Source organism: Syngnathus leptorhynchus, chromosome 5 (assembly GCF_054491065.1).
Source record: "Syngnathus leptorhynchus isolate UIUO chromosome 5, UIUO_Slep, whole genome shotgun sequence".
Taxonomy (NCBI): domain Eukaryota; kingdom Metazoa; phylum Chordata; class Actinopteri; order Syngnathiformes; family Syngnathidae; genus Syngnathus; species Syngnathus leptorhynchus.
The window spans coordinates 4,100,431-4,128,057 of NC_141199.1; the positions used below are offsets into that span (position 1 = coordinate 4,100,431).

The window sequence follows — 27,627 nt, forward strand, 5'->3', positions numbered from 1 at the left end:
TTCAAATCCGTGGGCGCGGGGGGTTACGTCGAATTCGGCGTCTGCTGCCTGCCACTAATGCCCGAAATATCTTTATTTTCTGCTTATAACTGGAACGTCTAGAGCGTACACGGTAAATACGACTCATTGTGTTTAAAGAGATTTACTTTTGTGTAGTTTGACTAAAGTTGTCGATGTAGCTAGCGTTCACATAGCAATAGCAATGTGTAGCTGTGTAGCTAACCCTAGCTGAAACGTAGTTGTATCTGTGAATGTTGGGTCAGGCTAAATGCTAATCTTCTATTTTATTCCTTTACATTCCACGGTGTTTGTTGGCTGTGTTTTCCACTGTAAGAAGAATAAAAATACAAATCAGTTGGAGGCTCGCATCATTCACCAGGAGCCACAATGGTTGGACGTTGGCGAAGATTTCTCAAGTGAGTACCCCTTTCTTCCTCTATTTATGTTAAACACCTATTAAAACTTCCACTGGCTGCAGACAGCCGTGTTTGATCCACCAACAGTATTGCAACTTGCAATTAACTCCTTGTGTCCTTCTCATTAATATAGAATGGTAGCAAATCCAAATTTGCCTGAGAACAAAAATAGATGAAATAAATTTAATAAGTCTTACTTGTTCCCATTAAATAAATTAAGTAGGTCGTCTTCCCATTCCTTTTCAAACAAGTAAAGCCTGCCCATTTTGTGTAGTAGTTTTTGCGTCTATACCTAGTATTTATACAAAATCAAAATTTAAATGACTTTACTCATTCATTTATTTATTCAAACGATCCAAAGTTGTGTTGTGTAATTCACAACAAGTCTCATGTCAAAAGTATTTTCCCCACTCCTTTTCAAACAAGTAAACTCTGCCTATTTTGTGTTGTAGATTTTCTGTTTATACCTAGTATTTATACGTCATAATTTAAATTATCATTATCAAATATTCATCCATTCAAAAGATCCAAAGTTGTGTGTACCTTTGTGTAATTCAGAACATATCTCGTGTTACTCTACTCGCTCTTATCAACTTCTATCAATTTAACTAAGCGTTTAATACGTCCTCAGGTCTCATTCAAAAGATCCAAAGTTGTGTGCGCTATGTGTAATTCAGAATAGATCTCGTTACTCCACTCGCTCATATGACCAACTTCTATCAATTTAACTAAGCGTTTAGTACGTCCTATCAGAACTATAGTCAAGATTTGGCACCATCATGTGGTGAAATTTTGAATTGCAGCACATCGAATTTTGCCTGGGAATAAAAATAGATTAAATAAGCTAAATAAGTCTTACTTTTTCCCATTAAATAAATTAAATAGGTCTTCTTCCCACTCCTTTTCAAACAAGGTCTCATGTTACTCCACTCGCTCTTATTAACAACTTCTATCAACTTAACTAAGTGTTTAATACGTTCTATTAAGACATATGTGAAAATTTGGCACCATCCTTTGGTTAAATCAGGATTTAGAGCAAATCCAAATTTTCCTGGGAATTAAAATAGATTAAATAAATTCAATAAATCCTCTTCCCACTCCTTTTCACATAAGTAAACTCTGCCCATTTTGTGCTGTAGGATTTCTGTATATACCTAGTATTTAACCAAAATCATTATTTAAACGACTTCATTCATTTATTCATTCAATAGATCTAAAGTTGTGTTAGGTGTAATTCAGAATAGGTCTCTAAGTGCCACCGGCCCTGCCGAGCTTCGGCGTCCGACCAGCGCCGGTTCTGCAGCCGGCCTCGAATGACGAAAAATAACGGTCTCCGCCTGGAGGTCCCCGCCAACTCGGCAAATATTTTCTAAGTGCCACCAGTCACAGGGGTGCAGTACCAACTTTGGTCTTTAGGTGCGCCAGAGTACAATGTGTTGGTCCCCCTAGTTAGTGTACTCATTAACTTTACCCCTGTTTTCCAAAACACAATCAGAACGAGTGTGGGGGCGGACCCCTCACAGCCATGCCAGCGCAACAAAAGTCCTTTCCGCGCTGGTTCCCCTGTCGGCCACGCATGACGAAACATGTCGGTCTGCCCCTGGAGCTCGGAAGTGCCACCGGCTCTTCCGAGCAAATGTGTCCGCTCCGCGCTGGTTCCCCTGTCGGCCCCGAATGGCAAAAACTGCCGGTCTCCGTCTGGAGGTCATGACAAACTTTTGGCGAATATTTTCTAAGTGCCACCGGCTCTGCGTGGCTATGGCGTCCGCCCAATGCCAGTTCCCGGGTCGAACCCGGATGACGAAAACTGTCGGTCTCCGCCCGGAGCTCCCAGCCAACACGGCGAATATTTTCCAAGTGCCACCGGCTCTGCGTGGCTATGGCGTCCGCCCAACGCCGGTTCCCGGGTCGAACCCGGATGACGAAAAATGTCGGTCTCCGCCCGGAGCTCCCAGCCAACTCGGCGAATATTTTCTAAGTGCCACCGGCTCTGCGTGGCTAAGGCGTCCGCCCAGCGCCGGTTCTGCAGCCGGCCGCGAATGACAAAAAATAACGGTCTCCGCCTGGAGGTCCCCGCCAACTCGGCGAATATTTTCTAAGTGCCACCGGCTCTGCGTGGCTATGGCGTCCGCCCAACGCCGGTTCGGCGGTCGGCCTCAAATAGCGCAAAATAAGCCTCTCTCCCAATTTTTCTAAGTTCTACTCGAGATACCAGGGGATGGGGTGCAGTACCTTTTTTGGTCTTCAGGTGCGCCAGAGTACAATAAAAAGGTCCCACTAGTCAGTGTACTCATCGACTTTCCCCCCGTTTTCCAAAACACCACCAAAACGAGTATGGAGGAGATGGGGCTGGTCTCCTCTACGGCGGTGAAAACCCCGTCCTCGACAGCCCGAAGGTTTGATAGCGACCTGGAAAGCGCCGTGGCACGCGCTGGAGGTGGGCACTTCGAAAAATTGGCAAAGTGTCACTTTGGCGAAAAAGTGACTAAGTGCCACCTTTCGAAAAAATGACTGTCACCTCTCAAAAAAACCACTGTCACATCTCGAAAAAATGACAAAGTGCCACATCTCGAAAAAATGACAAAGTGCCACATCTCGAAAAAATGACAAAGTGCCACATCTCGAAAAAATGACGAAGTGCCACATCTCGAAAAAATGACAGTGTCACCTCTCGGAAAAAATGGCAAAGTGTTGCCTCTCCGAAAAAATAACAAAATGCCACCTCTCCGAAAAAATGACAGAGTGCCACCTCTGCGAAAAAATGACAGAGTGCCACCTCTGCGAAAAAATGACAAAGTGTCACCTGCGAATGTGGTGCCTCCAAGGAAGTGGAGGACGGCCGCCTCCTTAAACACAGGCCGAGAGCGAATGCTCCACATCCAAGGAAAGCTCCGTGGAGGACGGCCGCCTCCTTAAACACAGGCCGAGAGCGAACGCTCCGCATCCAAGGAAAGCTCCGTGGAGGACGGCCGCCTCCTTAAACACAGGCCGAAAAATGACAAAGTGTCAACTGCGAATGTTATACATCCAAGGATGGAGCGTGACGACCGCCTCCTTAAACACGGGCTGAGAGCGAACGCTCCGCATCCAAGGAAAGCTCCGTGGAGGACGGCCGCCTCCTTAAACACAGGCCGAGAGCGAACGCTCCGCATCCAAGGAAAGCTCTGTGGAGGACGGCCGCCTCCTTAAACACAGGCCGAAAAATGACAAAGTGTCAACTGCGAATGTTATACATCCAAGGATGGAGCGTGACGACCGCCTCCTTAAACACGGGCCGAAAAATGACCAAGTGTCAACTGCAAATGGGGTGCATCCAAGGATGGAGCGTGACGGCCGCCTCCTTAAACACGGGCCGAAAAATGACCAAGTGTCAACTGCAAATGGGGTGCATCCAAGGATGGAGCGTGACGGCCACCTCCTTAAACACGGGCCGAAAAATGACCAAGTGTCCGCGTACGCCCCCCATCCCCGGTCGCCCGTCTGCTCCCGGCAGGCCTCCGAGTACCCCCTCACTTAACTGACCGACTGGCACTCATGACCCGTCTTGGTAGGGCCCCCATCGGCCTCGGCTTGCCGACGTCGGGCGGACGGTTCCTTCCCACTGCGGGTCGCACTCAGGCGGCGCGGCCGCTGCGCGAGCGTGCGTTCCCGATGCGCGAAGACCTCTGCGAAGAAACCAAAGTATAGTTTGCGAATGTGGTGCATGCAAGGAAGTGGAGGACGGCCGCCTCCTTAAACACAGGCCGAAAAATGACCAAGTGTCAACTGCGAACTTTGTCCATCCAAGGATGGAGCGTAACGGCCGCCTCCTTAAACACGGGCCGAAAAATGACCGAGTGTCAACTGCAAACTTTGTCCATCCAAGGAAGGAGCGTGAGGGCCGGCTCCTTAAACACAGACCAAGTTTCGCTCTAAACACAGACCAAGTGGAGGACGGCCGCCTCCTTAAACACAGGCCGAAAAATGACCAAGTGTCAACTGCGAACTTTGTCCATCCAAGGAAATAGGGTGAGGGCCGGCTCCTTGAACACAGACCAAGTTTCGCCCTAAACACAGACCAAGTGGAGGACGGCCGCCTCCTTAAACACAGGCCTGGAGCTCACAGCCAACTTGGCGAAAAGTTTCTAAGTGCCACCGGCTCTGCGTGGCTACGGCGTCTGCCCAACGCCGGTTCCCGGGTCAAACCTGGATGACGAAAAATGTCGGTCTCCGCCTGGAGCTCACAGCCAACTTGGCGAATATTTTCTATGCCCACGGCTCTGCCGGGCTTGTGCATCGGACCCGCGCCGGTTCTGCAGCCGGCCTCGAATGACGAAAACGAACGGTCTCCGCCTGAAGCTCACAGCCAACTTGGCGAAAAGTTTCTAAGTGCCACCGGCTCTGCGTGGCTACGGCGTCTGCCCAACGCCGGTTCCCGGGTCGAACCTGGATGACGAAAAATGTCGGTCTCCCCCTGGAGCTCACAACCAACTTGGCGAATATTTTCTAAGTGCCCACGGCTCTGCCGGGCTTGTGCGTCCGACCCGCGCTGGTTCTGCAGCCGGCCTCAAATGACGAAAACGAACGGTCTCCGCCTGGAGCTCACAGCCAACTTGGCGAAAAGTTTCTAAGTGCCACCAGCTCTGCGTGGCTACGGCGTCTGCCCAACGCCGGTTCCCGGGTCGAACCTGGATGATGAAAAATGTCGGTCTTCGCCTGGAAGTCCCCACCAACTTGGCGAATATTTTCTAAGTGCCCACGGCTCTGCCGGGCTTGTGCGTCCGACCCGCGCCGGTTCTGCAGCCGGCCTCGAATGATGAAAAATGTCGGTCTCCGCCTGGAGCTCACAGCCAACTTGGCGAATATTTTATAAGTGCCACCGGCTCTGCGTGGCTACGGCGTCCGTCCAACGCCGGTTCCCGGGTCGAACCCGGATGATGAAAAATGTCGGTCTTCGCCTGGAAGTCCCCACCAACTTGGCGAATATTTTCTGCCACCGGCTCTGCGTGGCTACGGCGTCTGCCCAACGCCGGTTCCCGGGTCGAACCCGGATGACGAAAAATGTCGGTCTCCGCCTGGAGCTCACAACCAACTTGGCGAATATTTTCTAAGTGCCCACGGCTCTGCCGGGCTTGTGCGTCCGACCCGCTCCGGTTCTGCAGCCGGCCTCGAATGACGAAAAATGTCGGTCTCCGCCTGGAGCTCACAGCCAACTTGGCGAAAAGTTTCTAAGTGCCACTGGCTCTGCGTGGCTACGGCGTCCGTCCAACGCCGGTTCCCGGGTCGAACACGGATGATGAAAAATGTCGGTCTTCGCCTGGAAGTCCCCACCAACTTGGCGAATATTTTCTAAGTGCCCACGGCTCTGCCGGGCTTGTGCGTCCGACCCGCGCCGGTTCTGCAGCCGGCCTCGAATGACGAAAACAAACGGTCTCCGCCTGGACCGTCACAGCCAACTTGGCGAAAAGTTTCTAAGTGCCACCGGCTCTGCGTGGTTATGGCGTCAGTCCAACCCCGGTTCCCGGGTCGAACCCGGATGACGAAAAATGTCGGTCTCCGCCTGGAGCTCACAGCCAACTTGGCGAATATTTTCTAAGTGCCACCGGCTCTGCGTGGCTACGGCGTCTGCCCAACGCCGGTTTTAGGGTCGAACCCGGATGACGAAAAATGTCGGTCTCCGCCTGGAGCTCACAGCCAACATGGCGAATATTTTCTAAGTGCCACCGGCTCTGCGTGGCTACAGCGTCTGCCCAACGCCGGTTCCCGGGTCGAACCAGGATGACGAAAAATGTCGGTCTCCGCCTGGAGCTCACAGCCAACTTGGCAAATATTTTCTAAGTACCACCGGCTCTGCGTGGCTACGGCGTCCGTCCAACGCCGGTTCCCGGGTCGAACCCGGATGATGAAAAATGTCGGTCTCCGCCCTGAGCTCACAGCCAACTTGGCGAATATTTTCTAAGTGCCACCGGCTCTGCGTGGCTACGGTGTCCGTCCAACGCCGGTTCCAGGGTCGAACCAGGATGATGAAAATAGTCGGTCTTCGCCTGGACGTCCCCACCAACTTGGCGAATATTTTCTAAGTGCCACCGGCTCTGCGTGGCTACGGCGTCTGCCCAACGCCGGTTCCTGGGTCGAACCCGGATGACGAAAAATGTCGGTCTCCGCCTGGAGCTCACAGCCAACTTGACGAATATTTTCTAATTGGCCACGGCTCTGCCGGGCTTGTGCGTCCGACCCGCGCCGGTTCTGCATCCGGCCTCGAATGACGAAAACGAACGGTCTCCGCCTGGAGCTCACAGCCAACTTGGTGAAAAGTTTCTAAGTGCCACCGGCTCTGCGTGGCTTTGGCGTCCGTCCAACGCCGGTTCCCGGGTCGAACCCGGATGATGAAAAATGTCGGTCTTCGCCTGGAAGTCCCCACCAACTTGGCGAATATTTTCTAAGTGCCCACGGCTCTGCCGGGCTTGTGCGTCCGACCCGCGCCGGTTCTGCAGCCGGCCTCGAATGACGAAAACAAACGGTCTCCGCCTGGAGCTCACAGCCAACTTGGCGAAAAGTTTCTAAGTGCCACCGGCTCTGCGTGGTTATGGCGTCAGTCCAACGCCGGTTCCCGGGTCGAACCCGGATGACGAAAAATGTCGGTCTCCGCCTGGAGCTCACAGCCAACTTGGCGAATATTTTCTAAGTGCCACCGGCTCTGCGTGGCTACGGCGTCTGCCCAACGCCGGTTTTAGGGTCGAACCCGGATGACGAAAAATGTCGGTCTCCGCCTGGAGCTCACAGCCAACTTGGCCAATATTTTCTAAGTGCCACCGGCTCTGCGTGGCTACGGCGTCTGCCCAACGCCGGTTCCCGGGTCGAACCCGGATGACGAAAAATGTCGGTCTCCGCCTGGAGCTCACAGCCAACTTGGCGAATATTTTCTAAGTGCCACCGGCTCTGCGTGGCTACGGCGTCCGTCCGCCGGTTCCCGGGTCGAACCTGGATGATGAAAAATGTCGGTCTTCGCCTGGAAGTCCCCACCAACTTGGCGAATATTTTCTAAGTGCCACCGGCTCTGCGTGGCTACGGCGTCTGCCCAACGCCGGTTCCCGGGTCGAACCCAGATGACGAAAAATGTCGGTCTCCGCCTGGAGCTCACAACCAACTTGGCAAATATTTTCTAAGTGCCCACGGCTCTGCCGGGCTTGTGCGTCCGACCCGCACCGGTTCTGCAGCCGGCCTCGAATGACGAAAAATGTCGGTCTCTGCCTGGAGCTCACAGCCAACTTGGTGAAAAGTTTCTAAGTGCCACTGGCTCTGCGTGGCTACGGCGTCCGTCCAACGCCGGTTCCCGGGTCGAACACGGATGATGAAAAATGTCGGTCTTCGCCTGGAAGTCCCCACCAACTTGGCGAATATTTTCTAAGTGCCACCGGCTCTGCGTGGCTAAGGCGTCCGCCCAGCGCCGGTTCTGCAGCCGGCCTCGAATGACAAAAAATAACGGTCTCCGCCTGGAGGTCCCCGCCAACTCGGCGAATATTTTCTAAGTGCCACCGGCTTTGCGTGGATATGGCGTCCGCCCAACGCCGGTTCGGCGGTCGGCTTCAAATAGCGCAAAATCAGCCTCTCTCCCAATTTTTCTAAGTTCTACTCGAGATACCAGGGGATGGGGTGCAGTACCTTTTTTGGTCTTCAGGTGCGCCAGAGTACAATAAAATGGTCCCACTAGTCAGTGTACTCATCGACTTTCCCCCCGTTTTCCAAAACACCACCAGAACGAGTATGGAGGAGATGGGGCTGGTCTCCTCTACGGCAGTGAAAACCCCGTCCTCGACAGCCCAAAGGTTTGATAGCGACCTGGAAAGCGCCGTGGCACGCGCTGGAGGTGGGCACTTCGAAAAATTGGCAAAGTGTCACTTTGGCGAAAAAGTGACTAAGTTCCACCTCTCGAAAAAATGACAAAGTGCCACATCTCGAAAAAATGACAAAGTGCCATATCTCGAAAAAATGACAGTGTGACCTCTCGGAAAAAATGGCAAAGTGTTGCCTCTCCGAAAAAATAACAAAATGCCACCTCTCCGAAAAAATGACAGTGCCACCTCTGCGAAAAAATGACAAAGTGCCACATCTCGAAAAAATGACAAAGTGCCATATCTCGAAAAAATGACAGTGTGACCTCTCGGAAAAAATGGCAAAGTGTTGCCTCTCCGAAAAAATAACAAAATGCCACCTCTCCGAAAAAATGACAGTGCCACCTCTGCGAAAAAATGACAAAGTGTCACCTGCGAATGTGGTGCCTCCAAGGAAGTGGAGGACGGCCGCCTCCTTAAACACAGGCCGAGAGCGAACGCTCCACATCCAAGGAAAGCTCCGTGGAGGACGGCCGCCTCCTTAAACACAGGCCGAGAGCGAACGCTCCGCATCCAAGGAAAGCTCCGTGGAGGACGGCCACCTCCTTAAACACAGGCCGAGAGCGAACGCTCCGCATCCAAGGAAAGCTCCGTGGAGGACGGCCGCCTCCTTAAACACAGGCCGAGAGCGAACGCTCCGCATCCAAGGAAAGCTCCGTGGAGGACGGCCGCTTCCTTAAACACAGGCCGAAAAATGACAAAGTGTCAACTGCGAATGTTATATATCCAAGGATGGAGCGTGACGACCGCCTCCTTAAACACGGGCCGAAAAATGACCAAGTGTCAACTGCAAATGGGGTGCATCCAAGGATGGAGCGTGACGGCCGCCTCCTTAAACACGGGCCGAAAAATGACCAAGTGTCAACTGCAAATGTTGTACATCCAAGGATGGAGCGTGACGGCCGCCTCCTTAAACACGGGCCGAGTTTCGCCCCGGACAGGCCGTCTTCTCCCGGCGCCCGCCCGCGTACGCCCCCATCCCCGGTCGCCCGTCTGCTCCCGGCAGGCCTCCGAGTACCCCCTCACTTAACTGACCGACTGGCACTCATGACCCGTCTTGGTAGGGCCCCCATCGGCCTCGGCTTGCCGACGTCGGGCGGACAGTTCCTTCCCACTGCGGGTCGCACTCAGGCGGCTAATTAGAATATTTTCTAAGTGCCACCGGCTCTGCGTGGCTACGGCGTCTGCCCAACGCCGGTTCCCGGGTCGAACCCGGATGATGAAAAATGTCGTTCTCCGCCCTGAGCTCACAGCCAACTTGGCGAATATTGTCTAAGTGCCACCGGACGGACGCCGTAGCCACGCAGAATCCGGATGATGAAAAATGTCGGTCTTCGCCTGGAAGTCCCCACCAACTTGGCGAATATTTTCTAAGTGCCCAAGCTCTGCCGGGCTTGTGCGTCCGACCCGCGCCGGTTCTGCAGCCGGCCTTGAATGACGAAAACGAACGGTCTCCGCCTGGAGCTCACAGCCAACTTGGCGAAAAGTTTCTAAGTGCCACCGGCTCTGCGTGGCTACGGCGTCCGTCCAACGCCGATTCCCGGGTCGAACCCGGACGACGAAAAATGTCTGTCTCCGCCTGGAGCTCACAGCGAACTTGGCGAATATTTTCTAAGTGCCCACGGCTCTGCGTGGCTACGGCGTCCGTCCGACGCCGGTTCCCGGGTCGAACCCGGATGACGAAAAATGTCGGTCTCCGCCTGGAGCTCAGAGCCAACTTGGCGAATATTTTCTAAGTGCCACCGGCTCTGCGTGGCTACGGCGTCCGTCCGACGCCGGTTACCGGGTCGAACCCGGATGATGAAAAATGTCGTTCTCCGCCCTGAGCTCACAGCCAACTTGGCGAATATTGTCTAAGTGCCACCGGCTCTGCGTGGCTACGGCGTCCGTCCAACGCCGGTTCCCGGGTCGAACCCGGATGATGAAAAATGTCGGTCTTCGCCTGAACGTCCCCACCAACTGAGCGAATATTTTCTAAGTGCCACCGGCTCTGCGTGGCTACGGTGTCCGCCCAACGCCGGTTCCTGGGTCGAACCCGGATGACGAAAAATGTCGGTCTCCGCCTGGAGCTCACAGCCAACTTGGCGAATATTTTCTAAGTGCCCACGGCTCTGCCGGGCTTGTGCGTCCGACCCGCGCCGGTTCTGCAGCCGGCCTCGAATGACGAAAACGAACGGTCTCCGCCTGGAGCTCACAGCCAACTTGGCGAAAAGTTTCTAAGTGCCACCGGCTCTGTGTGGCTACGGCGTCTGCCCAACGCCGGTTCCCGGGTTGAACCCGGATGACGAAAAATGTCGGTCTCCGCCTGGAGCTCACAGCCAACTTGGCGAAAATGTTCTAAGTGCCCACGGCTCTGCCGGGCTTGTGCGTCCGACCCGCGCCAGTTCTGCAGCCGGCCTCAAATGACGAAAATTAACGGTCTTCGCCTGGAAGTCCCCACCAACTTGGCGAAAATTTTCTAAGTGCCCACGGCTCTGCCGGGCTTGTGCGGTCGACCCGCGCCGGTTCTGCAGCCGGCCTCAAATGACGCAAAACCAGCCTCTCCCCCTGGAGGTCAACGCCAACTTGGCGAAAATGTTCTAAGTGCCCACGGCTCTCCCGGGCTTGTGCGTCCGCCCCTCGCCGGTTCTGCAGCCGGCCTCAAATGACGCAAAATCAGCCTCTCCCCCTGGTCCCCCTGATTTGGTCCCACTAGTCAGTGTACTCATCCACTTTCCCCCCGTTTTCCAAAACACCATCAGAACGAGTATGGGGGGGGACCCCTTAGGTATATGCCAGCGCAACACCAATCCGCGCTGGTTCCCATGTCGGCTACGGATGAATAAAACCAGCCTGTCGCCCCTGGAGCTCACGAGACACGGAATTTTTTCTAAGTGCCACCGCCACTTCCGAGCAAAAGTGTCCGCTCCGCGCTGGTTCCCCCGTCGGCCTCGAATAAAGAAAAATGCCGGTCTCCGCCCGGAGGTCATGAGAAACGAATATTTTCTAAGTGCCACCGGCTCTGCGTGGCTACGGCATCTGCCCAACGCCGGTTCCCGGGTAGAACCAAGATGACGAAAAATGTCGGTCTCCGCCTGGAGCTCACAGCCAACTTGGCGAATATTTTCTAAGTGCCACCGGCTCTGCGTGGCTACCGCGTCCGCCCAACGCCGGTTCCCGGGTCGAACCCGGATGACGAAAAATGTCGGTCTCCGCCTGGAGCTCACAGCCAACATGGCGAATATTTTCTAAGTGCCACCGATTCTGCGTGGCTACGGCATCCGTCCGACGCCGGTTCCCGGGTCGAACTCGGATGATGAAAAATGTCGGTCTTCGCCTGGAAGTCCCCACCAACTTGGCGAATATTTTCTAAGTGCCACCGGCTCTGCGTGGCTACGGCGTCCGTCCAACGCCGGTTCCCGGGTCGAACCCGGATGATGAAAAATGTCGGTCTTCGCCTGGAAGTCCCCACCAACTTGGCGAATATTTTCTAAGTGCTCACGGCTCTGCCGGGCTTGTGCGTCCGACCCGCGTCGGTTCTGCAGCCGGCCTCGAATGACGAAAAATGTCGGTCTCCGTCCGGAGCTCACAGCCAACTTGGCAAAAAGTTTCTAAGTGCCACCGGCTCTGCGTGGCTACGGCGTCTGCCCAACGCCGGTTCCCGGGGCGAACCCGGATGACGAAAAATGTCGGTCTCCGCCTGGAGCTCACAGTCAACTTGGCGAAAATTTTCTAAGTGCCAACGGCTCTGCGTGGCTACGGCGTCCGTCCAACGCCGGTTCCCGGGTCGAACCCGGATGATGAAAAATGTCGGTCTCCGCCTGGAGCTCACAGCCAACATGGCGAATAATTTCTAAGTGCCACCGGCTCTGCGTGGCTACAATGTCTGCCCAACGCCGGTTCCCGGGTCGAACCCGGATGACGAAAAATGTCGGTCTCCGCCTGGAGCTCACAGCTAACTTGGCCAATATTTTCTAAGTGCCCACGGCTCTGCGTGGCTACGGCGTCCGTCCAACGCCGGTTCCCGGGTCGAACCCGGATGACAAAAAATGTCGGTCTCCGCCTGGAGCTCACAGCCAACTTGGCGAATATTTTCTAAGTGCCACCGGCTCTGCGTGGCTACGGCGTCCGTCCAACGCCGGTTCCCGGGTCGAACCCGGATGACAAAAATTGTCGGTCTCCGCCTGGAGCTCACAGCCAACTTGGCGAAAATGTTCTAAGTGCCCACGGCTCTGCCGGGCTTGTGCGTCTGACCCGCGCCGGTTCTGCAGTGCCGACCTCCAGCGCGTGCCACGGCGCTTTCCAGGTCTTTTATCCGAACTTGGGCTGTCGAGGACGGGGTTTTCACCGCCGTGGAGGGACCAGCCCCGTCTCCTCCATACTCGTTCTGCAGGTGTTTTGGAAAACGGGGGGAAAGTCGATGAGTACACTGACTAGTGGGACCATTTCATTGTACTCTGGCGCACCTGAAGACCAAAAAGGGTACTGCAACTTAGCCCGGGTACCCCAGCGCCTGGTACCTAATATGGAAGTATAGAGGCCGAATTTCGGCAATATCAAGCCGGGTTAGGCTTCCAGGACCCCGGCTAAGCAATTTTACCGGGCCCCGGTTCTTTTTTACCGGGCCCCGGTTCTTTTTTCCAACTTCCAGCTGGAGCTCAGGAGCGGCTTTTTGGGCAAGATTACGCCGGTTTAGGCTTCCAGAGCCCCGGCTAAGCAATTTTACCGGGCCCCGGTTCTTTTTTCAAATTTCCAGCTGGAGCTCAGGAGCGGCTTTTCGGGCAAGATTACGCCGGCTTAGAATTCCAGAGCCCCGGTTAAGCAATTTTACCGGGCCCCGGTTCTTTTTTCGAACTTCCAGCTGGAGCTCAGGAGCGGCTTTTCGGGCAAGATTACGCAGGCTTAGACTTCCAAAGCCCCGGCTAAGCAATTTTACCGGGCCCCGGTTCTTTTTTCTAACTTTCAGCTGGAGCTCAGGAGCGGCTTTTCGGGCAAGATCACGCCGGTTTAGGCCTTCCAGATTCCCGGGTAAGCAATTTTACCGGGCCCCGGTTCTTTTTTTCGAACTTCCAGCTGGAGCTCAGGAGCGGCTTTTCGGGCAAGATTACGCCGGTTTAGGCCTTCCAGATTCCCGGGTAAGCAATTTTACCGGGCCCCGGTTCTTTTTTTCGAACTTCCAGCTGGAGCTCAGGAGCGGCTTTTCGGGCAAGATTACGCCGGCTTAGGCTTCCAGAGCCCCGGCTAAGCAATTTTACCGGGCCCCGGTTCTTTTTTTTCGAACTTCCAGCTGGAGCTCAGGAGCGGCTTTCCGGGCAAGATTACGCCGGCTTAGGCTTCCAGAGCCCCGGCTAAGCAATTTTACCGGGCCCCGGTTCTTTTTTCGAACTTCCAGCTGGAGCTCAGGAGCGGCTTTTCGGGCAAGATTAAGCCGGTTTAGGCTTCCAGGACCCCGGCTAAGCAATTTTACCGGGCCCCGGTTCTTTTTTCAAACTTCCAGCTGGAGCTCAGGAGCGGCTTTTCGGGCAAGATCACGCCGGCTTAGGCTTCCAGAGCCCCGGCTAAGCAATTTTACCGGGCCCCGGTTCTTTTTTACCGGGCCCCGGTTCTTTTTTCCAACTTCCAGCTGGAGCTCAGGAGCGGCTTTTCGGGCAAGATTACGCCAGTTTAGGCTTCCAGAGCCCCGGCTAAGCAATTTTACCGAGCCCCGGTTCTTTTTTAACGGGCCCCGGTTCTTTTTTCGAACTTCCAGCTGGAGCTCAGGAGCGGCTTTTCGGGCAAGATTACGCCGGTTTAGGCTTCCAGGACCCCGGCTAAGCAATTTTACCGGGCCCCGGTTCTTTTTTACCGGGCCCCGGTTCTTTTTTCCAACTTCCAGCTGGAGCTCAGGAGCGGCTTTTCGGGAAAGATCAGGCCGAACCGGGCTTCCAGAACCTCGGGTAAGCATTTCCACCAGGCCCCGGTTCTTTTTTCAAACTTCCAGCTGGAGCTCAGGAGCGGCTTTTTGGGCAAGATCAGGCCGAACCGGGATTCCAGAACCTCGGGTAAGCATTTCCACCGGGCCCCAGTTCTTTTTTCGAACTTCCCGCTGGAGCTCAGGAGCGTCTTTTTGGGCAAGATCAGGCCGAACCGGGCTTCCAGAACCTCGGGTAAGCATTTCCACCGGGCCCCGGTTCTTTTTTCGAACTTCCAGCTGGAGCTCAGGAGCGGCTTTTTGGGCAAGATCAGGCCGAACCGGGCTTCCAGAACCTCGGTAAGCATTTCCACCGGGCCCCGTTTCTTTTTTCGAACTTCCAGCTGGAGCTCAGGAGCGGCTTTTTGGGCAAGATCAGGCCGAACCGGGCTTCCAGAACCCCGGCCAAGCACTTTTAACGGGCCCTGGTCCACCCCTGCCAGCGCATTTCAAAACTTGGCATTAATTTCGACCTAAAAGACAAAGTCAGATTTTTTTCTACCACTTGGGGGGCCTTTTTGCACCCAGAACACCCGCACCGGCACCATAAATTCGCGGGGTGCCGAGTGCGTCGGCGCAGATTCTGCGACGGAGTAACGCTTCTCTCTAGTGGACAATCGGCGGTAGGTGAAATGCGCACTCGGTCGCCTCTTTTCTTTTCCTTCCAGTGAAACTTTGTCAACATTCTGCGAGCCGCTGGCTTCCAGAACCTCGGCCAAGCAGGTGGAGGATTTTTTCCACTTCCAGCTGGAGGTGAGGAGGGACTTTTTGGGCAAGATCACGCCGACTTAGCCTTCCACAACGAGTGCCAAGCAAGGATGGATGGATGGATGGATGGATGGATGGATGGATGGATGGATGGATGGATGGATGGATGGATGGATGGATGGAAGGAAGAAAGAGCCACCTCCGTGGCTGGAAGTGTGGAAGTGCCAGCATGCTCCGTGGCTGGAAGTGTTCAAGTGCCATCCACCTCCGTGGCTGGAAGTGTGCAAGTGCCAGCCACCTCCGTGGCTGGAAGTGTGCAAGTGCCAGCATGCTCCGTGGCTGGAAGTGTGGAAGTGCCATTATGCTCCGTGGCTGGAAGTGTGGATGTGCCAGCATGCTCAGTGGCTCGAAGTGTGCAAGTGCCAGCCACCTCCGTGGCTGGAAGTCTGCAAGTGCCAGCATGCTCCGTGGCTGGAAGTCTGCAAGTGCCAGCATGCTCCGTGGCTGGAAGTGTGGAAGTGCCAGCATGCTCCGTGGCTAAAAGTGTGCAAGTGCCATTCACCTCTGTGGCTGGAAGTGTGCAAGTGCCACCTCCGTGGCTGGAAGTGCCACCTCCGTGGCTGGAGCTATGGAAGTGTGGAAGTGCCACCTCCGTGGCTGGAGCTATGGAAGTATGGAAGAGCAACAACCGTGGCTGGAGCTATCGAAGTTCAGCCACCTCCGTGGCTGGAGCTATGGAAGTGTGGAAGAGCCACCACCGTGGCTGGAGCTATGGAAGTGCAGCCACCTCCGTGGCTGGAGCTATGGAAGTATGGAAGTGCCACCTCCAGACCTGTCCGACCTGGGTTGATTGGTGACACCTGGGTGAGCAATCTGAGGAGAGGACGCTGGCGCTGATTGTTCGCCGCTTCTCCACCAGAATTAGTTTATTTTTAGTGTTTTTAGTGTTTTATTTAATTCTCCACCAGAATTAGTTTATTTTTAGTGTTTTTAGTGTTTTATTTATTTATTTTTTAGCCATTAGCCTAGCAAATGGCTAACACGCAAGTTCAGCTTTCTCCAACCGGCACTATATTAACTTACTCCATCCCCCGCTTGCTGGAGCTGAGTAATCACACCATTCCAGGGTGTGTCTCAGTCATCAAAGAACTCGGACTTCTCCGCAGACCTCGTTACATCCACAGAAGTACCCATCGTAACTTTGTTTTCTCCCAACCTGCCCATAACGCTATTCCATCCATCTGCTCCTCCACCGCCCGATATCCCGTCGCATGTCCAACACGTCATCAGAGACCCGGCACACTTGGATCTTATTGTAGCAACCAAGCGGGGCTGCAGTACTCCAGGTGGCCTGAAAAACATGGTGTGGAGTCCACTCTTACACGGAGCGGGCTCCGACTCAAGACAGACACCGGGTTGCCGGGAAAACACGGAAGGGATAGCTCTCTGGCACGGAACGGATTTCAACACGGAGCAGCCCCGGGGTGGCCAGGACAAAACGAACTGAATTTCACTCCAACACACAGTGGACTGCACTTCATGTGGAACAGAAGACGTGGAGTGGATTTCTCTCTTCTTCGCCCCCTACCTAAACGCAGCCCCACATCCACAATCAAAATGGATCTCCTCAACATCCAAGCTCTCACCCATAAATCATCATTTATTCACAACCTCATCCTGGACAAAGGCTTAGACATAATGTGCCTGACTGAGACCTGGCAACCACCGGATGTCTATCAACTCCTCAACGAAGCCTGTCCCTCTGGTTATAAATACATAACTAAACCCTGCAGCACTGGCTGTGGCGGTGGCCTTGCTGTATTCCATCGTCTTGATCTAAAGCTGTCCCCCCTCCCTCTACCTGATCACTCCTCATTCGAATCCCTTGCATTCAAATGTAAACCTCCATATCCTGTCACAGTTTTACTTATTTACCGCCCTCCTAAACCAAACTCCGCTTTCATTCCAGAACTATACGATCTACTCACTACCCTCTGTACCTCCACTTCCTCTAATTTAATCATATTAGGTGATGTTAACATCCATGTCGACACCCCCTCCCGCCCCCCTGCCTCTGACCTGTTGCAACTATTGGACTGTTTACACCTCACTCAACATGTAAATGTCCCCACCCATGACAAAGGGCATACACTTGACCTTGTCATTTCCTCATCGGCCATAAGCAACCTACAAGTTCACGAGGTTGGTGTGTCTGACCACAAACTTATTCAAATGGAACTGCCTTTCCCACGCCCCCTCTCCAAACCCAAGCGGCAAATCTCTTTCAGAAATTTCAAATACATCAACCAAGACACTTTAGCACAGGACCTCCTGCTTCTCTCCTCCTCCTCCGCGACCTTTCCATCAGTCAGCAAGGCAGTGGATCATTACAATAACTCTTTGGCCAAACTTCTAGGTATCCACGCCCCCATAAAAAACAAAACAGTCACTTTTTCACGCTCAGCCCCCTGGTACACCAGTGAGCTGCGGCTGATGAAGTCAACTGGACGCATCCTGGAGCGTCGTCTCAATGCCTCAGGTCTGACCGTGCACAAACAGGCCTATAAAGAACATCAGAAGGCCTACTCAAAAGCCCTTGGGATTGCACGTGCCCAGTTCTACTCCAACATCATAAACAATACCCCTGGAAACTCAAAACAGCTATTTTCAACCATCAACCACTTTCTCAAACCCCAACCCACCACTCCAACGGAATCCTCAGAGGTAGTGTGCAATAACTTCATGACCTTCTTTACCGCTAAGGTTGACAACATTCGCACCCAGCTCCTCTCCTCTTCTGGCCCCTCCACTTCACCTCCACTCCCCTTCCTTCCACCTGGGTCAGTCCAGCCTCTCCGCTGTTTCTCCCCTATTTTGCAGTCGGAGGTAGAGGACATCATCAAAAAGATGAAACCCTCCACATGTGCCCTGGACCCTTTCCCCACAGCCCTCATTAAACATCAAATCTCAGCTATCAGTCCCCTAATAACCAATGTCATCAACCTCTCACTCCAGTCTGGCTCTGTACCCCCTGCATTGAAGACAGCCATTATTACCCCCCTGCTCAAAAAACCCTCGCTTGACCCGGACAACCTTGCCAACTACAGGCCAATATCAAACCTCGCATTTCTCTCCAAGGTTCTGGAAAAAGTGGTAGCAGCCCAACTTCACGCCCATCTCACCCGCAATAACATCGCTGAGAAATTTCAATCCGGTTTTCGCTCTGGCCACAGCACCGAAACAGCCCTTGTTAGGGTCACCAACGACCTTCTCATGGCTGCCGATGCAGGCTCCTCGTCACTCCTCATTTTGTTGGATCTGTCCGCTGCATTTGACACTGTCCACCACAACATCCTCCTTAACCAACTTCACTCCACTGAATTCTCTGGCACTGCTCTAACCTGGCTTCAGTCCTACCTCTCGAACCGAACCGAGTACGTTTCCCTGGGAGGGAAAAAATCTGACACACACACAGTCACCTCCGGTGTCCCCCAGGGATCTGTACTCGGTCCTACCCTCTTCATTTTCTACATGCTACCCCTTGGCAATATAATCAGGAAGTTCGGCATCTCATATCACTGTTACGCGGACGACACCCAGCTATACCTCAAACTCAACCCCCCACCCTCTGCAACCCATTCTCATCCATCTCCCTCATCCATCCTCTCACTGTGTCTGGAGGAGATAAAGGCGTGGATGAATCTCAGCTTCCTACAAGTCAACAGCGATAAAACCCAAGCCATGTTATTTGGCACTTCCCATCAGATCCATACCTGCCCAATCACAAGCATCTCATTCGCCGGTCACACAATCCCCCTCTCAGCCACTGTCACCGACCTGGGTGTGATACTGGACTCTCAACTCAACCTAGAGTCACACATAAAACACATCTGCAAAACCTCCTTCTTCCACCTCAGGAACATTTCCAAACTCCGCCCCACACTTACCCTGACAGATGCTGAGAAACTTGTCCACGCCTTTGTCTCCTCCAGGCTAGACTACTGTAACGCACTCCTCATCGGGATCCCTAGCAAGAGCCTCCAGAGGCTCCAGTACATTCAAAACTGCGCTGCTAGGATCCTGATGAGGGTGCGGAAAAGCGACCACATCACACCCATCCTCCGTTCTCTGCACTGGCTCCCCATCAAATCTCGAATAAATTATAAGATCGCCCTCCTCACTCACCAGTGCATCCTCGGACATGCTCCCCCATACCTCAAAGAACTCCTTGCCCCCAAATCTGCCACCCGAAACCTCCGCTCATCCAATTCTCACCTTCTCCATGTCCCCAACACCAAGCTGCGTACCATGGGCGACCGGGCCTTCTGCCATGCAGCCCCCACACTGTGGAACTCCCTCCCCGACCACCTAAGAGCACCCCAATCCACTGACTCTTTCAAAACCGGACTTAAAACTCACCTCTTTAATTTGGCATTTCTGTAATTCCTGTTTTTATATCCTGGTTGTCGTCCAGTTGTTTTATACTTGTCCTTGCTTTTTATTCTTGTTTTTACTTGCCATGTAGCACTTTGAGATTCCTCCGAATATAAAGTGCGTTATAAATATAATTTATTATTATTATTATTATTATTATTGATGACTGCAACACGACGGTTCCAGCAAGGAAGCAGATCCACCATCGACAGCGTCCCCGCCCCCAGTTCAAATAGAGGCAGAATAATCCTCTTCCCTATTGGACATCACCGCCAGGTGATCCTTTGCCAGGTAGTCTACCCTGGCCACTGAAGACTGAAGACGACAACCGCGCGGCAGACATTTCCGGGTTCTCCCCCGACGAAGCAGTGCTGCAAAGGGGGTGAGAATTGTGCTCACCCTCCAACAGTGGGCGTGCCAATCCCCCGACGGCTGAACAATCACGAGCAATTTTTGTCTTGACTGTTGTTATTGGTAACATTCTGGTTGCCTAAGGCAGAGGGACCGTGTGAGACTTTTCCTGCATTATAACATCTTGCCGCAGGTTTTTCACTCACACACTAAAATTGATCTACGTAGATTGGGATGATGCTGTTTAGCCGTACATGTCTTACAGAAACTTAATGATTTGGCCATCGAAAATGCTTCGCAAGTGATGGGTACAATGATATGCTGTTTCTGTGTTTTTTTACTTGTTTTTTTTGACAACATCATATGATAAACAGGAGGGATATGTTAGGGTTGAATAGATTAGGTTGATCATATTATTATGTTGGAATGTAATCTGTAATAATTAACCTAAGCTTGTCCTGTCTTAACAAAGTAGTATAACAAAGTGCTAAGATCCTTTGCACTTATTGACCAACTGTAGAAGACGCAATCAAAGTTGTTCTGTCTACTCAACATCGTAAAACAACCCCTACTATGATGTGATCAGAGGCCAGGGGTTTCACCCCCATCCTGCCCACTCACACCCCACCCTGTTTCTCTCAATAAAAAGGCTCTTGCAAGAGGCCCGAGTCAGACCTCATTCGATGATCGCTGTATGCAGAGCGACGAATGACTCTCCACTTGTAAGTGTTTAAAAAGGCATACTGTCTCCCGTTGTGGTTCTTGCAAAAATAAATTACAGTCAGAACATCTCTAACAACCTTCATCTCCAAATGCGACATTTGCAGGTCGGTGAACACAAAACAACAGAAAGAGACACTACATCCACATGATGTGGCCAGCAGACCCTGGGCCAAGGTAGGAGTAGATCTGTTCTCCTTTCACAACAAAAACTATCTAATAACAGTGGATTATTATTCCAACTTCTGGGAGGTAGATTACTTACCTGACACTAAGAGCAATACCATTATCAGAAAACTGAAGGCTCACTTTGCCCGACAAGGAATACCTGACACTGTTATTTCAGATAACCGACCCCAATTTGCATCCCTGGAGTTCCAGCGCTTCAGCCAGAAGTGGGGCTTTGAACATAGGACATTGTCGCCGGGTTACCCACAGAGCAATGGGAAGGCAGAATCAGCAGTAAAGACCGCCAAGCGACTGATGCTGAAGGGCTGCAGCAGCTAGACAGGATCCTTATTTAGCCATGCTGGATCATCGAAACACACCAAGCCAGGGTCTCAACACAAGCCCTGCACAGAGACTGCTGAGCAGGAGGACCAGGACTCTGCTTCCCATAAAGGACACTGCTGGAACCTGAGGTAACACATAATGACCAGGGACTGAAAAATAACATAGAGAGACAAGAAAAATACTACAACCGCACGGAGAAAGACATGGACACTCTTATTAATGGTGACAGTGTAAGAGTACAGCCCTGTGATAAACACAGGAACTAGAGACCGGGGAAGGTGATTCAGCAAGTGAGCCACAGATCGTATGAAGTGGAGTTAGACTCAGGCAGGGTCCTGAGAAGGAATCGTCGCAACCTCATATGCAGTCGCACAGGATGTTCTCCAACACAAGAGGCACCCACACCAACACCCACAGATGGGGCCTCATCATCGGATACCCCAGCAGGGGAACAAGGGTCACACACCAGATTGGGTCGTCAAGTTATCAGACCCCACTACCTGAAAGACTATACAGTATGAAAAAAAGAAAAGAAAAAAAAAGTGTTTTATACATTGGAAATGTTGTGGTTACATTCCTGAAATGTAATGTGTTTTGAACTGTGAGCCTAGTATTGCTTGTGTTTCTGTAGATGTGTTCTTTTAGGCTTGTTGTTCCACTTAATGCCCTAGGTTCAAAGGAAAGACCTTAACTTGAAAAAAGAAAAAGAAAGATGTAACAATAGGATTGTTTATTTATGAGCATTGTGTTCCACGGGGATCACTTTAAGTGGGACACTGTCCGTTGGAGAAAATGTGACCGGACTGTAGCGTGTTGACGGAGCAATAAAGACGTTTAAGTAACCAAGAACAACTGCTTTAAACTTCCATTATGTACAGTCGGGAACAGAACATAATGTAACAGTACCCATCATACGTATATAGTATACTATAACAACAGCAAATCATGCCTTTGATATCAATGATTCATTAACTGTAAATCAACTTGTTAAAACCTTTGATATATACATCACACACATTTTTAATAATACTCCTACACGATCCACTGTGAGCTCATGCTTTTCATATGAGGGATTCATTAACCATAAATCATAATTTTTTGACATTATACACTTTGGTACTTAAACCGTTTGATGTGTGAGCCATCAATTAAATTTTTGACAACTTGATCTTTGACCCCATCAATCGGATTTTGTCACTAAGTGCATTTTCCCAGCTCAGTGGCCTACTGGTAAAGCGTCCGCCCTGGGACTGGAAGGTTGTGGGTTCAAACCTTGGCCAGGTCATACCAAAGACTATAAAAATGGGACCAAATGCCTCCCTGCTTGGCACTCAACATTAAGGGTTGGAATTGGGGGGTTAGATGACCAAATGATTCCCGAACGTGGCACTGCTGCTTCTCACTGCTCCCCTCTCCCCCAGGGGATGGATCAAAATCACATGGGTATGGGTTAAATGCAGAGGACAAATTTCACCACACCCAGATGTGTGTGATGATGATCATTGGGACTTTGGGACTTTAACTTTCCATCTCTCTCTGTCTGTCCAGCGTCGCGGACAGGAGCAGGTGGCAGAGTTTGGTCGGATGGGAGACAACAGTAGACACCAACAGGGAGAAACACACAGGCAGGGCTTAAATACATAAGGTAATGAGGAAGCAGGTGACAGACATTACGGTGATGAAAGGGGTGTGGCTGAGGGAAGATCCCGGCGGAGGCTGCTCTGGCACGGGCGAGACACTCGCCAGTCTGTTGTCTTGAACAAAACCACTGATGCAGCTCTTCAGCCCTGAGAGCATCTCTATCATTGCAGAGGATGAAATACTCGTAACTGGACCCATAGTTGAGCTTTACCATTAGGCAGACCAGGCAACTGCTTGGGGCCCCCACTGACCAGGCCACTAGGGGGCCCCCGAAGGCCGACAGATTTTACTCCACAGCAAGATTTTCAGATTTCTTCTATGTTCAAAGATTGAATAACAATAGATGATATATAGGGGGGCGCGGTGGCGCAGTGGGTAGCACGTCCGCCTCACAGTTAGGAGGGTGTGGGTTCGATTCCACCTCCGGCCCTCCCTGTGTGGAGTTTGCATGTTCTCCCCGTGTCCGCGTGGGTTTTCTCCGGGCACTCCGGTTTCATCCCAAAAACATGCTTGATGGGCCAATTGGGCACTCCAAATTGTCCCTAGGTGTGAGTGCGAGTGCGGATGGTTGTTCGTCTCTGTGTGCCCTGCGATTGGTTGGCAACCAGTTCAGGGTGTCCCCCGCCTACTGCCCGATGACGGCTGAGATAGGCTCCAGCACGCCCGCGACCTCCGTGGGGACTAAGCGGTTCAGAAAATGGATGGATGGATGGATCGATGGATGGATGGATGATATATAGTAGCGCTATTTTCCTTTTGTACAGTAGTATTGTCACGACTCGTCCCCAGTCGCTTTCTTGTGTCAATGTTGCCATGGTGTCTGTGTGTTTGCCCCTCCCCTTCTGTGTGTCCAAGATTGGTTTGATTGTTCCCACCTGCCTCTCATTACCTGTCTCTTATTTAAACCCTGTCTGCGTGACACTCCCTGTCGAATCATTAATGTCGTTTTGTTGCGGTTGCTAGTGTTTGTTGTTTTGTTGTTGTGTCGTCCTCATGTCCTTTTGGTTCCTGTCATCTTGAAGGACGTTTTGGTTAGTCATGTTATTGTTTTGTCAAGTCATGTCAATTTGTAGACTCTGGATTTCGAGTTCTGCCAATAAACCCTGGTCCAAGCTGCACTTGGTCGCCCTGCTCCATTCCACGCCGACCATCAGCGCTTGGATCTCCCTCCACCATCAGCTCCCGTCAACGACGCCCGATCCACGTCCGTCGTCCAGCGCGATCGGCTCCGCGGCCGCCATCGGACTTTACCCCAGCGACGCCGGACCCGCGGACGTCACCGGAGCTCCTGCTAGCGGCGCTGGTCCCGTGGCCGCCATCGGGCTCCGTGGCCGTTGCCGGACTTCGAGACAGCTGCGCCGGACTTCAAGCCAGCGGCACCGGACCCGCGATCGTCCCTGGCCCCACTCCCATTGCTGTGGCACGTGGTGGCTCTTGCCGCCGCGCACCGCTCCGCCTTCCGAATGCTGCTGCTTCTTCTTCATTGGGGTTTAACGGCAGCTTGCATCCTAATGGTTGCATTTCTGCTCCTACTGGTTCTACACATAATTACACTAAATTCTCTTCACCAGATCTGTACTTTTTAAAAACTCAAAGAACCAGCGCTTTCCCCTCCCATTGACCCTACTTCCAGAATGTTTTTCACAGATATTTCCTCAAGCCCTTCTGTCTGCAGCTTCTCCGCCAACTCAACCATTTGCCTGTGATATTTCCTACAGGAAATCAGAGCATGTCGCACCGTCTCCTCCTCCTGACACTGTTAAGAAAAGTATGTCCTATCCTCAGTCTGGCAATAGTGACTTCATTCTTCCTTTTACACCCTCCTCTCCCACAGTCATGAACTGACTCAGCCACTCTATGACACACTGAGAACAGGTGCCTCCCTTTGCTCTCCTGCTCCCACTGCTGTTGCCACTGCAGCATCACTTCCCTCCACACAATACTTTTACCCTCAGACTTAGACAGCGCGATGTTGGTCTCCACACGCTCTTTTTTTCACTGCCTCTTTTGCCAGTTTGTCAGCCCTCTCATTCGCCAGGATACCCACATGTGCTGGAACCCACATCAGCGATACCTTAACCCCCCTTGCTGCCACATCCCTAACAGCCAAAATAATTTCATGAATAAGGTCTTGTCGGCTCTGAGAAATGCCCCTTCCAATACTTTTAACTGTAGACACAGTCACTGCACACCAAGAAATTACAATTTGCAAGCTGCTCCGCCCATTGCACTGCCATCAGGATAGCAGGTGAATACACTTAGATTGTCTGATGTTCTCCTACACGACTTTGCATTTAATTTACGTATGCCACAATACTGCTGGGCAGAAATTCATGCCATAAACAGCCACCTCTTGAGCCACTGTCTCCCCAGTCCACCCAAAGCTTTTCCCTCTCCCTGCCCCTCTCTCCCAGCTCGCCTGAATTGCCGACTTAACTGGATGGTCATCCCTTTGGCCCATCAGGCTAACCCAATAATTCACCTGAAGCTGCTTCCTTCTTAAACTGAGTGGCATTTCTCCTACCTCCACTTGCAACGAGCACACTGGAGAGGATCTCACAGCCTCTGTGCACATCTTCAATACTGCCGCTTGAACGACATCCAGCCTAGCCAACTGTGACTTTGAAGCAGACCCATAAAGCACGCTTCCATACTCCATTCTGGATCTTATCAAGTATACATATACCTGCCTCAAAGATGATTTACTTGCTTCCCACTGTTCCAGCCAGACATCTCATTACATTGAAAACTTTCTTTGATTTATCAATCCCGTATGTTATATAGTCCCTCCATGTGATCCTTACATCAAAAAATACTCCCAGAAACTTAAAACAATTTACTTTTACTTACTAAATTTACAATTTACTTGGGCTCTTTCCATATAGCTGCACCTTCATACTCTACATTCAACGCCACATCGACGTCCATTTTACACAGAATTGGATAGTGATCACTCCCCATGGTCCCTCTGTCGTATACCTCCCATTCACACCTCGGCGCCAGTCCTCCAGACACTATAGTAAGATCTAATACGGACTCCTTTCCAGTACTTACATCTATCCTAGGCTTTTTACCATCATTAACACACACTAAGTTTCTACCATTCAACATTTCTTCAATTACCTGCCCATTATTATCGGTTTTCTCCCATCCCCATAATGTATTATGAGCGTTAAAATCCCCACACCATATAACACTATCGCCATCCTGTCCCTCTACCTTCTCCAACTCATAACTTCAGCTGCTTACATGGATTATATTAGTTTATTGTCGCCACTTTCCTCCTGCCCGCTCAAACATCCACCACCACATACTCCTGCTCTGTCCCTAGGCACACTACCCTATATGGCACTCCCTTTCTTACAAATGTTGCACACCCCCCTCAATTACCTTGGTCTCTATCCCTCCTGAAGACAACATAGTCACTCAAAACAAAATCCAGATCAGGTCTTAACCATGTCTCCTGAACACATATATCTGGCTTCACACTCCTGCTGTCAATAAAATCTTAAAATCTTGGCCATTTGCTAACAAACTCCTAGCATTCCATTGCAAGAGTAACATAATCAGTAGAATCATTCTAGACTACCTGCTTCCTGGTTTGGCTGTCCATTCAGCCCCTCCCTTATCTCCTCCCACTTTGATCCCACCAAACCTAGATGTTGGATAGCAGCCTTTGTGATAATTTGAATCCTCTCAGTCTTGAATTTAACCTCAGCCATAACATTAATTACCCTTGGAATGAATATAACCAGCTCCTTCTTCTCTTCCTGTGCCCTGGACTCCTTTTCCCTACTTTACCTCTGGCTCCCAGCATTCCCTGAGCCGACCTCCACTGACATTCCCTCCACCATTCCTCTCTGTTCCTCCCACCCTTCTGGCTGCCTCAGCATAGGATACTTTGTCCTTCACCTTTACACTGAATCTCTGCCTTTTTTCTCATCACTTCACATCCCCAGTATGCTGCGCGGTGCTTCCCACCACAATTGCAGCATATTGAACTCACTCCCTCACCACACTCCCCATACTCATGGTCTCCCCCACATTTAGCACACCTTTTAACCCCTTTACAGAACTTTGCCACATGCCCAAACGTCTGACACGGGAAACACCTCATTGGCTTCTGCACAAACTCTCTCACTCTGTACCTCATGAATCCAAAGTACACTTCCTCAGGTATATCCTTTGAACTGAATAGCACTAGCACAGACTCACTGACACTTTTCTCAACTCCCTTAGTCAACCGCTTTGCACTCTGCACCACATCACTCTTCATCTTAAGATTTCTCACAAGCATCACTCCTTTACTTCCTTCTCCTCCAACCCTCGCCACCTTTTCCACCTCACTCTTCCCAATAACTTGCAGCCTTTGAGCTTTTGCAACCTGCTCTTCAGAGATACACATAAGCAACAGATTGCCATCATTCAACACTTTCGCAAACTCCACCTCTCCAACCTGTTTTCCAATTATTTTGGTATGATTGTTCCCACCTGCCTCTCATTACCAGTCTCTTATTTAAACCCTGTATGCGTGTCACTCCCCGTCGGATCATTAATGTCGTTTTGTTGCGGTTGCTGGTTTTTGTTGTGGTGTCGTCTTCATGTCCTTTTTGTTCCTGTCATCTTGAAGTACGTTTTGGTTAGTCAGTCACGTTATTGTTTTGTCAAGTCATGTCAGTTTGTAGAGTCTGGATTTTGAGTTCCGCCAATAAACCCTGGTCCAAGCTGCACTTGGTCGCCCTGCTCCATTCCACACCGTGACAAGTATACCAGCTTTAAGATGCTGTGTTTAATGTCTAGTTGCATAACATACTTTGATGGACTGCCTGTATCTTGTCTGTAGAAGTACTGCACAGAAGTTCATAGCTTGTTTTGTATATTTAATATTATGCTGGAGTTAGTTACTTTTCCTTATATTTTGCTATTATAACTAGCACTATTTTTGTACATTTTGTGTTTTATAAGTGCATATTATTTAGGTAAAACACTTGTTTAAAATTGTCTCATTGTTTTTTCTGACATTATTAAATGATTATAGATATGG

The 27,627-nt window shown here is 51.5% G+C and overlaps 1 long non-coding RNA gene across 2 annotated transcripts; it reads left to right on the forward strand.

Annotated features, from left to right (window-relative positions):
- Nucleotides 1–16: 16 nt before the first annotated feature.
- On the forward strand, nucleotides 17–23,660 carry LOC147056267 (uncharacterized). Of its 2 annotated transcripts, none has more exons than XR_015066040.1 (5): nucleotides 17–112; nucleotides 338–416; nucleotides 20,359–20,431; nucleotides 20,537–20,606; nucleotides 20,776–23,660. It is a non-coding gene; the product is annotated as an uncharacterized LOC147056267 (long non-coding RNA). The 2 variants fall into 2 exon arrangements; XR_015066041.1 differs by having other exon boundaries at nucleotides 18–112; nucleotides 335–416.
- The last annotated feature ends 3,967 nt before the right edge of the window (nucleotides 23,661–27,627 follow it).